Source organism: Tenrec ecaudatus, chromosome Y, assembly GCF_050624435.1.
Source record: "Tenrec ecaudatus isolate mTenEca1 chromosome Y, mTenEca1.hap1, whole genome shotgun sequence".
In the NCBI taxonomy this organism is placed as follows: Eukaryota; Metazoa; Chordata; class Mammalia; order Afrosoricida; family Tenrecidae; genus Tenrec; species Tenrec ecaudatus.
In genome coordinates, this window is record NC_134549.1 from 17,868,236 (window position 1) to 17,879,604 (window position 11,369).

The following is an 11,369-nucleotide window of genomic DNA, read 5'->3' on the forward strand; positions in this document are numbered from 1 at the left end:
ACCTCCCTTAAGTCTACACTCTCATTCTTCCCCTGTGCTTCAGCATCATTTACCTGTCTTTCCCAGAGCAATCTGTTCCACCTTGCTTCCAGGACACCGTGAGATTCCGAGCTACTGATCTTCCCCGTGTCCTTTCAAGTTCAACATGAGTATTTGGTGGTCAGAAAATGAGTGTTGGTTCTCAAGAAGGCAGTGGGACTATTCCCTGCATTAGGACAGACTCGGGAGCATTCGCAGGCAGTGGTTATGCATTGGGCTGCTGAGACCTGCATGGTCAGCAGTTTGAATCCACCAACAGCTTCCCAGGAAAAACACTGGGCTCTCTAGTCCCAAGAAGAGTTGCCGCACCAGCATTTCTAAGGGGTTGCTGAGAGTCAGCAGTGACTCCATGGTAGTGTGTTTCAGTCTGAGAAGCTGTCAGAAAGTGCTCGACATGTAAGGTCAAACCCAATGCAGACAGAGCTGAAGAACCTTCCTTAGAATTTTTTAAGCGCAAGGAACTGAAGAAGACCACAAGTGCTAGAAGCAAAACAAAACAAGACAGAACAGAACGAATCGAAAGTGCGAATTTCACAATCAAAATTCTATGGTTCCCAATTTTGAAAGATGCTGTTTTGGTTAGGAGCATTTGTGTCATTCCAGATGCACACAAATCCTATAACCTACGATGGAAGCACTGTTCTGTCCTGTCCTCCCAAGCCACCACTGTGAAACAAACTACCACACAAATATTCGATGAAAAATGCAGGGGCCACCAAAACAAGATGAAGGAACACACAGAGTGGGTTTCCTAAAAGAAGGAGACATTCAACCATGACAAGAAGTAGCGTATGAAACAGGGATTCTAGGACAAGACCCTTTCCCTCTGTCCATCCATGGATCTGGTCTCCCACGGACAGGCCACTGTGTTCTCCCATCTCCTTACACCAGCCCTCCAAGATCTGCGTCCCTCCCCATCAGCTCCTCGCAACCATTCAGGTAGTTTTCATGTAACTCTCATTCAACTCACAGTTGCAGACGCTGACAAGGCTCCAATTTCAGTCTTGGCCACGGTCCTTGTTGAAGTAGATCCGGTGCCTGAAGAATCCAAGAAGGCAGGTCGAACGGCAGACTTCTTCGTCAAGAATGTTGAGCCTGAAAACTTCCAGAGAAGCCAGGAAAATGTTGGCAAGGTTCCGTCTCAAGTCCAGAAACCTTCAGGTCAAGTGAAGGGTCCAGGTGCAGAACAAAGCTCCAGAGCTTTCAGAGAGTCCTTTTAAAGGATAAGACCACACCCACCAGGAAGCTATTGCTTCCCCCTCATTGGCTGTTCACAGTAGGTCTCATCATGGAAGTGATGGCATTTCGTGAGATCTCATCAGCCGGGCTGATGCCATCAGAACAGACCAACCCCGGAGAATCCAGACCCAGCCCTGTTCACACAAGCCCTCGGCCATCAGCCCTTATGCACTGGGAGGGAGAGGACACAGAAGATGGTGATGGTTGTGTTGGCGGGTGAGAGTGATAAAGTGAGTGTTTACAAAAATGGTTTTATTGTCCCATTTCTCATACATGCAATATAGTTTTGTCATTATGGATGCTCCTCTTTGTAGCGCATTTCCTGAAGCACAAACTTTCGTCCACTGTAGCTCATCCGACTTCTGAAAAACGTATGGAAAGGAGTAGAAGTGCCTCCTTGGCTTCCTACTGACTGTCAATCTTTCCAGGAGTCGATGGCTTCATTAAAGCACATGGACTGGCTGACAGATTTGAACCAGTGACCTGGTGGTGTGCTGACCAATGTTTGAAGGACTGACCTCTGCAGAAGGATCCCACACACTGTCTTAAATCTCAAGTGCTCTCAGGATACAAGCATCAACCTAAGAGTTTCCATGACTGTAACTCTGTGTGGGAGTAGAAAGCCCCATCTTTCTCCCATATATAAAGTGTTCTTCTCTGCTTTTGCCCCATGGGATGCTTTCCACTTTCTCTCAAGGGCTGTATGAGCTTTGTTGGTAAACAATGCTGCATTTCTTTGAGGTGGCAGACTCTCATCTTTCTCCATTGTAGAATCTACTGGTTTTGGAAGCCTCCAACTATTGATTAATAGACAAGCACAGCCCACTACCTAGGCACAACTCCAAAACTGACATCCTTCCGTGCCCATTTCTGTTAGGTCGAGGGAACAGAGCCCAAAATTGAATGCACATTTTTAATAGTGTTGCTCCAGGAGAAGTAAATACCACAAGAGGATAGCTTTACAAAGAGACATTTATTTTATCTTAGGCAAAATATGTTAGTGTCAGAACCTTAGACATGGATATGAAAGATTGGAATTTGATTGTCTTGTACTGGGATGGACTGGTAACTATTCAGCATCTGTGTGCATTCCATGGGGATTCCACGAGTGTTGGCATCCAGGTTCTTCTGAATCTATAAGGTTCCCCTGCAGGGACCCTGGATTCCAAGGACATGCTCTGCTCCTGTCTGTACGCCTCTCTTTTCATGTCTTGCTGATGAGAGATGTGAAGCCAGCAAGGAATGACTGGGCTAAGGGTGTAAATGTCAGATGCTTCCTGTAATCTTCAACCCCGATCACCACATTGTTAGAGCAAAGATAGCCTAATCCTCTTGAACCTAACTCCAAATAATATCATTGCATAGTGAACTTGAGGGTTTTCCAAGTGGTACAGTAAACCAGAAGCATAAGTGAGGATTAGTAAGGAAGGCAACCACACTAGCTTTCCACATGCATGATGATTTCATCCCAACTTCCCTTACTGGGAGAAAATCTTAAAGTGAGGAATCTGTAGCCTGCAGGGTCGTCTTGGGATCCTCCAATGCCTCTAAAAGACTATCCTAATGCAGAGAACTTTCCGTGCCCTCATAGCAATCCTGAGGCAAAAGGAGCCCCAGAAGGGAGAACTTACACAGAGCTTGTGTGCTGAAGCAGGTCTGCAGGACAGCCATGGAGACTGGGTTTCCACCCAACTCAAAGGTGGTGAACTGGGAGTACTGGCACAGAGCAGGCTGCAAGGCAGTGAGCTCAGAGTCATCGATTTCACAGTCAGCCAAATTCAGGTGGTTCACAGTGTCTGAGACCCTCTCTAGCAGACTTGGGAGGAATTCGTGTCTTAAGGAATCCCTGAACATACCACTCATATGCGGGGACCTTAGTTGGCTGGTTTGGGGACAAAAGCACAGGCGGTAAGGCCAGAGTCCAAAGCAATGCAGTGCTTTTAAAGAGAGAAACTGCGAATGTGTAGGCCAACAACTGAGCAGCTGATAGACGTGGTCATTGAGGAAGAAGACTGATTCCAGAACGAGGTGCTGGAGTAATGCAGACTGAGGATATGAGAGGCCAGTTTTGCAAGACACTTCTCCACTTTGTCCATGGTACATGACACCAGGGGATCTGGACTTATGTGGGACTTACGTGGGAAACATGGAGTGTGCTCCGGTGACCCATTTGGGACAGGTAAGCAGTAAACCAGTTGAGCCTCTGCAGGTCCATTCTGCAGTGGATTCCCACCTCCTGCACAGAATCCATCTGTACCCCATTTAAGATCTCCTCAATAATCGGAAGCTTTGACAGATCTCCTTCAAACGCTAACTCCTGACAGCAGAGGGGTGGCAGGGTCTTTCCACAGTTGACTCTTGTAATGATAATAGTGAGCAATTCATCTGGTAGTGATTCAAGAAGGCAAAATGCTTGTGAGCAAATACATAGAGGCCAAACACTGAGGCTTCTCTCCTGCTACGGGATCCTTCCCTTTGAGAGTCACAGTCCTGGGTTGGGTTGTCACTGGACGCAATGGATTGGGTTTCAGACCACACTCTCCAAAACTTGGTGTCAGTGTTCAGGCATATATCCACATCTCAGAGTTCACATCCCCTGGGTGGAATCATCTGGGAAGCAGGATATCAAAATATCCTGTTGAGAATGCCAAGACTTCATGAGAGCCCCAAGCGGGAACAGGATAAAAAGCCAAGACCCTACCGTGGCCTTCGCTGCGTGTCTGTGTCCACCGACCACAGCTGCATGGCAGTGGGGGGAAGAGTTCATGAGTAGGGACCTTAGGACGGCCATGGCTGAGGCCTCATCCTGCCACACACTCTGGATGGCCAGGTCCAAGAGCCTGGGTGGGTTCCTGCTGCTTCTGCTGATCAATCTGCTCCAAGAGCAATCCTGACTTGTGAATGGTACGAGACGTCTGCTCAGACTTCTGGGAGATCTACACTGGTTGTCCTTGCCCTCCAAAACTGGATCATGGCACCCAGAGCTCCTCAGAAGGGAGCTTTCTGGCTTTGTTACTCCTCTTATCAACTCACAGTGGGAGAGGCTCGCAAGATCCATGTGAGGCTTACATTTCAGTCTAGCTACTTCCTCTGTCTACGTTGGCCCTAAGGTTTTGGAATCCAATATGGGCAGACCGATGGTGGACAGTGACCTCAGCAGCTGGCAAGGTGGATAAATCAAAGATCAATAGAATATGTAGTCATTGCATATTGAATCGAACCATCCCAAGGCTAACTAACTCTACAGGAAAGGCAAACTCAAGAGGCATAATGGTGCGTTCATCAAACGGAAACTTGGAGATCTGTATTGAACTACAATGCTCTCTGTGATGGATATCTATGGGAATACAAGAAAGTGTAGTCAACACAATGATGAGTAAAATTTCCTCACGAATCACTAATGAAGACACTGAAGTAGTTTTCCAATCTCTTCAGTATGAAATTGACCCAACATGTAGTCAAGAGGCATAGATAATTATTGGTAATTGGAGTGAGAAATTAGGAAACAATGAGGTAGGGAAAACAGTTGGAAAATATGGTCTTGGTGATAGAAGGATTCGGGAAATCACAAGGTAAAATTTGTAAGTATACTTTAGACAAACATTGGTCACATTAAGGCAATCTTGTTGACTGATGAATAACCTGCCTCCTTCCCCCTCCCATGTCAGAGAGTCCCAGTAGTCATTTATTTTAAAATATGCTCCTATGTAATCAAAATCAGAACATTTTAATTAATATCATTGTTCCCTTGAATGTTTTAACCATGATTGTAGTATTTTTATTTTATTGACAAGGGTGTTGTTATCAATGCTATACCCCGCAACATTCACTAACTCTAAAGAATAACAGCATTAATTTTGCTGGCTGATTTGCAGCAGCTGTTGCCTTGTGTACTCTCGCTGGGTGGTCTGCAGACCAGCGGCATCATGTAAGGCCATAGCGAGCCCACCAGGCGTTTGCTGCCCGGGATGTAGTGGATCTTCTTGTGGTAGAAGAGGAGCCCGTCCACCTCAAAAGGGAAGCCTGTGGCCAACACCTCACACAGCCTCTTGGGGAGCACTGGAAGTTCTGGGCCCCACAAACTAAAAAGGATTGAGCTTTGTTTGCTCTCCCAGGTGGCCTTCCTCGGCTAACTTCGCATGCATCCTGTAGAACCAGAAATCAGTGGGGCAGTCATAAACGGGATGTCCTCAGTAACACATCAGGTCCAGAACGTAGTAGGTCTGGTGCGCCTCACTGTGAATGCACTGCACAATGGTGTCGTCAGTAGCTGTCCATGAGCTCTGCCTGCTGCCTCCCGGCAGGAGGGAAGGAAACCTGTTCACGCAGTAATCACTCTTGGTGTAGGCACTGGTGCAACCCCTGGAGGCCACGATGAGCGCTCTTTTTCCAACGGGGCACAAGACCGGAATCCACTCCTGCCGAAAGTCCGCGGGGACATCAATCAGCCACTCAGAGAGCATCAACTGATTGGCATAGCACTTGGGGAGTTTCTCGTCAATGTCAACATCCATGTCTTCATCATCTTTCCTGTGTTCCTCCTCCTCACTCTGCACTCCGGTCCAGTCATCTTCAGCCAGCCTTCTGGTGTGGTTCACAGAGGCCAGTCGCTTACATTTCTGCAGTTCCAATAACGATGGTGCAGCTCATCCTGCTCCAAGGAACTGCACTTGGGCTTGTACTGGGACAGGCGGGGGTGTGAGGCTGCACGGCCGTTCAAATCTCGGGAAACAGAGAATCTGCTAGCTAGGGCTGGACTCAGCTCTTCCATCGTTCCATCAAACTTCTTGAACAAAATAAATGGCAGCTATGCACGACTGACTCTTGCCTATACAATCCACGGAAATCAAATCCACTACAGAAGTTGCACAAGTGTTTCACTACATAAGGGACCCTAACACCAAAGATAAGTAAGGACAAAGTGCCTTCATTTATGAAGGACACAAATATGCAGACACATTAGGGTCGCCATTCCCATGAAGTCTTCATACCATCAGACCATTCAAAGACGGGATTTTACTTCACTAAGTCCTATGTTCTAAAGAGTTTAGAACATTGGCACTTTCAAATGAGGCATCTGAGCAAGATGCTAGGGTAGGACTCCTGATTATGCAACCTAAAGTCCTGTCCATCAAGTACACGCCCAGGAAATCCCTAAAACACTGCTTCTCCCTGGACCATCTTTACACGCATGCAAGTAATGCAATTTCCAATGTACCCTACCTGAGGGCAGGATGAACTACTTCATTGTTACATGATCTCAAGGCATTCCCAGAAGCGGTTTTTGGTTTGGGGTTTGTTTTTGGCATTTGAAAGTTACTTATAACATCCAAAAAGTTAATGTCGAGACTTAAGCCCTAACTTAAGAGATTTTAGGAGGAGGTCATTATGTGCAGTGAAAAATGAAGCTGGGGCCATGAAGCTGAAGAAATGAATCAACTACGTGAGAGTACAAATATAACCTGAGATCCATCCCACATGAATGTCAAAGCCATCTCAAGAACAGATAGGATTGAGTGAACACTAGCAACAGGAAACTGGACCAGCTGTTTGATGACATCAATAACATCATGTATGAAGAAAGCAAAGTCCTCCACAAGACACAAAAGGTAGTATGACAAAAGTGGACAACTAAGAGACTCGGAATCCTGCCTTTGGTAGAAATATAACTAAAGCAAATGGAAGAAATGATGAAAGAAACGGAAGAGAACATTTCAAAGAGCAAGTTCAGGGGAAAAATTAAAATATTAACATGAAACATGATGCCCAAGGGGGAAATCATTCAAGTTATAGTAGTGAGAACATCGAGAATGTCATTCGGTAGATGTGGCACAGAAAAGAGAGGTGGGAATAGGCTCACACCCCAAGAAAGCTTGGCCTGATTTTATCCAAAGAAGCATAGTCAGACAGGCATTTTCTGCACAGCTTTTAGTTGATAGCTTTGTAATCAAGAGGGTTTTATTCATCCACCAGGTGAGAGTTGACCACAGAACACTAAGCTATCTCTGGTTTACATGTCTAGGACATGTTTGTCTACCCTCCTTAAATTGCTGGTTTAAGGGTTTGTGGTGGGGGTGTCAGAGGGTTGAATAGTAAGGCTTCAACTTACTCTTCAGACACATGAGAGTTTCGGCAGCAATGCAGTGGGCCCACAAAAATGACAGCCACTAAAAAGCCTTGATAATTTAGAAGAGTTGTTATTCAGTTGTCACCTGACATCGAGAATCTAAAAGCAATTCTAGGATTGAAGTCTTGAGTGGATATTTAAGTCCATCATTAAAAACAAACACTCACTTAGAATCTGTCTATAATTATTAAGCAAGCACAAGGTTTGCACTAAAGTGCATTCTCTCAAACAAAGAGTAAAAGGAGCTTCTTGCCACTGTCAATGCAGATGAATGGGAACTACACAGGACAGAGTAAACCACCCCTGTGGGATTCCACGATTGTAATTATGAATGGGAGAAGAAAGCCCCATCTTTCTCCCCTATTTGAAATACAGGTATCACTGAATGGGCCATTCCATTTCACCTCAGTGGACGGAATCACCTACTTGGTGACCACTATTTTATGTCTTTATGGCAGCAGGCTCTCATCACTCTGAATTGTAAACAGCGGTGGTTCTGAAACCTCCAGCAGTTGATTAATAGATGAGTAACTCCACACTGGAGCCCATCCCCCAAACTGACACCCTTCTTTACCTGCCTACAACAGAGAATCATTATCTCAGCAAGATGATACATTTAAAAAGAGGACCTGATGCAAAGGGCTTAAGTGGAGAGCAAATGCTTTGAGAATGAATGGGGCAGGGAATGTGCGGATGTGCTTTATACACTTGATGTATGTATATGTATGGATTGTGATAAGAGTTGTATGAACCCCTAATAAAATGTAAAAAAGGAAAAGAAAAAAAAGAAAATTATTAGGGCAAAGAATGTACAGATGTGCTTTATACATTTGATGTATGTATATGTATGGATGGTGATAAGAGTTGTATGAGCCGCTAATAAAATGTATTTTAAAAAGATGATACATTTAATGAACCATTGCACAAAAGCAAGCTATTAAGATGCATCAAGTCCCTGAATAGGTACTGAGGTGTGAAGGAGATAGAGGGTAAGCACAACCCCCTGATCTGTTTACCCTGATTAGACTGGGTAGAGCAAATATATTTATATGTTCATAATGCAATATTGAATGCACTCAATTCACATAGGCCTCAAAGAAAGACAAGTTTGGAATGCCACACCTCAACCTCTAGGACCTTCCCCACTTAACACCTCAGAACTATTTAGAGAATTTTCCTGTCATTCCCTATTTCAAATCACCATTGGAAAGGTTAACAAGGCTCAGATTTTAATCTTGCCTTTTATCTTTGATCAAGTATTTGCAGTGGGTGATGAATCCAAGATGGCAGGTCAAAGGACAAACTTCTTCCCAAGGGTGTTGAGACCAACAATTTCCATAGATACAGAGATAATGGCAGGATTCTCTCTCAAGTCTCCAAACCTTCAGGACAGAGGAAGGGTCCATGTCCAGAACAAAGCTACAGAGCTTTCAGAGTCATTTTAACTCATAAAACCACACCCAAAAGATAGCTAGCTTCCCCATCAATGGCTGTTCACAGTAGGTCTCAGCAGGGAAGTGATGGTATTTTTGGTCATTTTATCCACCAGGCTGATGCCATCCTAACAGAACACACCCTTAGCGTCCAGACCCAGCCCTGTTGAGATAAACTCTCAGCCATCAAACCTCACCCCCTGTGATTGATAGTACATAGAACATTTTGAGGAGGTGTGTCAGCAGATGAGAGTGGATCAAGCAATTGGTTACACAAAAGGCTCTAGTCCACAGATTGTCACATATGCAAAATAATACCCTTATGAATATTCATTGGTGTAACTCATTTCCCATAGCACAAACACACTTGTACTCTGTCTCTTCCAACATAGAGCCAACTTATGGGAAAGAGTAAAAGTGCCTCCTTGGCTGCCTACAGACTGTTGATCTCTCCAGGGGTAGATGACCTCATCAAGCCCCACAGATTGCCTGGTAGGTTTGAATGAGTACCCTGGTGGCAGTCAGCCCAATGCTTTACCAAACATGCCACATCAATTGCATTTATCTGGAGCACTGCAGGGATGATTGGATCACATTGGGCATGTTTAAAGCATGGACCTCTTGAGAAGAGCACAGTATATTCTCTTCTCAACGGCTCTTATGTCAGAAGCATTACCAATTATGGTTTATAAAACAAGGAAACATCATTGTCTTACTGTTTAGGTAGGTGGAATCCAACTTCAGGACCTCACCTGGAAGATAAGGTTCTCTCCCCGTGGGTTCTGAGGTACCTTCCTTATATCCTTGCAACATCTGTGGGATGCTAGATCCTGGCCAGACTTTGTCTCCCATCTGCATCAGGAAGTGCTTCAAGTTTGGCTGCCTTCCAGCTAGTTGGGTTGCATCATTTGCATTTGGCAGGATGTGTGCTTGTTCTTCCAATCCTAAACTTACACTCCAAACAGAGATGCTTACATACCTTCCAAACTGATGAGAGTCGTGACCTCAGCAAGTTGACACAGATCTTGTACCCTTGCACATAGGCAAGTTATAAAGACGTATCAAGAACCCTCAATGGGTATGGAGGTGTGAAAGATAGAGGGCAGTGGTTCTCAACCGTCCTAATGCGCGACCCTTTAATAGAGTCCCTCATGTTGAGGTGACCCGCCCAACCATAAGATTATTTCCCTTGCTACTTGATAACTGTCATTTTGCTATTGATATGAATCGGACGACCTCTACGAAAGGATCCTTTGAGACCCCAAAGGGGTCGAGACACACAGGTTGAGAACCTATGAATTCTAGAAGGTAAGCAATACACTCTAATTTTTTGTATTGTTTCTATTGAGCAGAGCAAGTAAATACATAGGTGAATAATCCAACATAGAACACATTCACTTCACCCAAAATGGAAACATGCCCGTGTTGTGTTTCACAGGCCCATTATACAAGAAATAATTGCAATACATGGAAGGTTTTCACAAACATAAATCCATTCTTTACTAATATCCCTTGTAGAAGGATAAACTTAGGGGACTCCCTGTAGGAGATGACTGTATCTCTTTGTCATCATTGTACATTTGGAGTCCTGGCTCTCCACCTCCTATGAGTTGAGCCCAAGATATTTCCAGACAGTCTGAGACTTCTCACATGAACCGTCTGGTCCAAACAAGAGGCAAATCAGTGCAGGCTGAGCAGTTCCAGCTGCAAAACACTGCCACACTGTGGACACTGTCTTGTTGCACCCGTTTGAAGATATCCTCAAAAAAAGCAAGTTAAGGCGAAGTGTCAATAGACCCTGCTGCCTCCAACGCAGAAACTGTGCATGATAACAAAGTATGGATAGCCATGAGAAGGGGCATTACCAAATACCTCGTCGTTGAATGGTTAAGTGGATCAAGAGAAAGTTGTGGCAACAAAACAAGGAAACAGTGCTCAATTTCTATTGAGGAAGGGTATGCCAAACGGACAAGTATATATACTTTTATTTGTGTTTATACTATTATAACATAATATTATCTATATATAAAGTATAACCAGATTGCTCTTTACAGATGTAGATGATGGGGCGTCAAGCTACATATTTTGGACCTGTTTTTTGGAGAGATCAGTTCCTGGAAAAGGACAGAGAGACAAAAGCAGGCCATTGACGTGATGGATTCACAGAGTAGCTGCAACGAAGGCCTCACACTTACACACGGTTGTGAGGATGGCGCAGAGTGTGCAGTCTTTCCCTCTCTCCTGCGCGGGTCCCTGTGCGTCGGAGCCGACTGAATGACGCTGAAAAAAACATTGTCTGCCATAATCGAATTCACGTGGTTTCCTGTGAGATAACAGGACTGTTCACATCACGCTCCTTTTTTCAGCGGGAAATCTTGGGATGGGAAAGGCTAGATTAGCTGCGTCCTTGTCTTCTGATCCCAAGGAATTCAGTCGGGCGTGGTTAATCTCCAGATGATTTCAGTCTTTCTTTTTTATTCTCTTAAAGGGTCGTCCAGACTGTGTGCTCAGGATCTAGGCTCTAACAAAGA

At 44.8% G+C, this 11,369-nt stretch overlaps 1 pseudogene; it reads right to left on the minus strand.

Annotated features, from left to right (window-relative positions):
- Positions 1-5,113: 5,113 nt before the first annotated feature.
- LOC142435661 (snurportin-1 pseudogene) lies at positions 5,114-6,049 on the minus strand (annotated as a pseudogene).
- Positions 6,050-11,369: the final 5,320 nt, after the last annotated feature.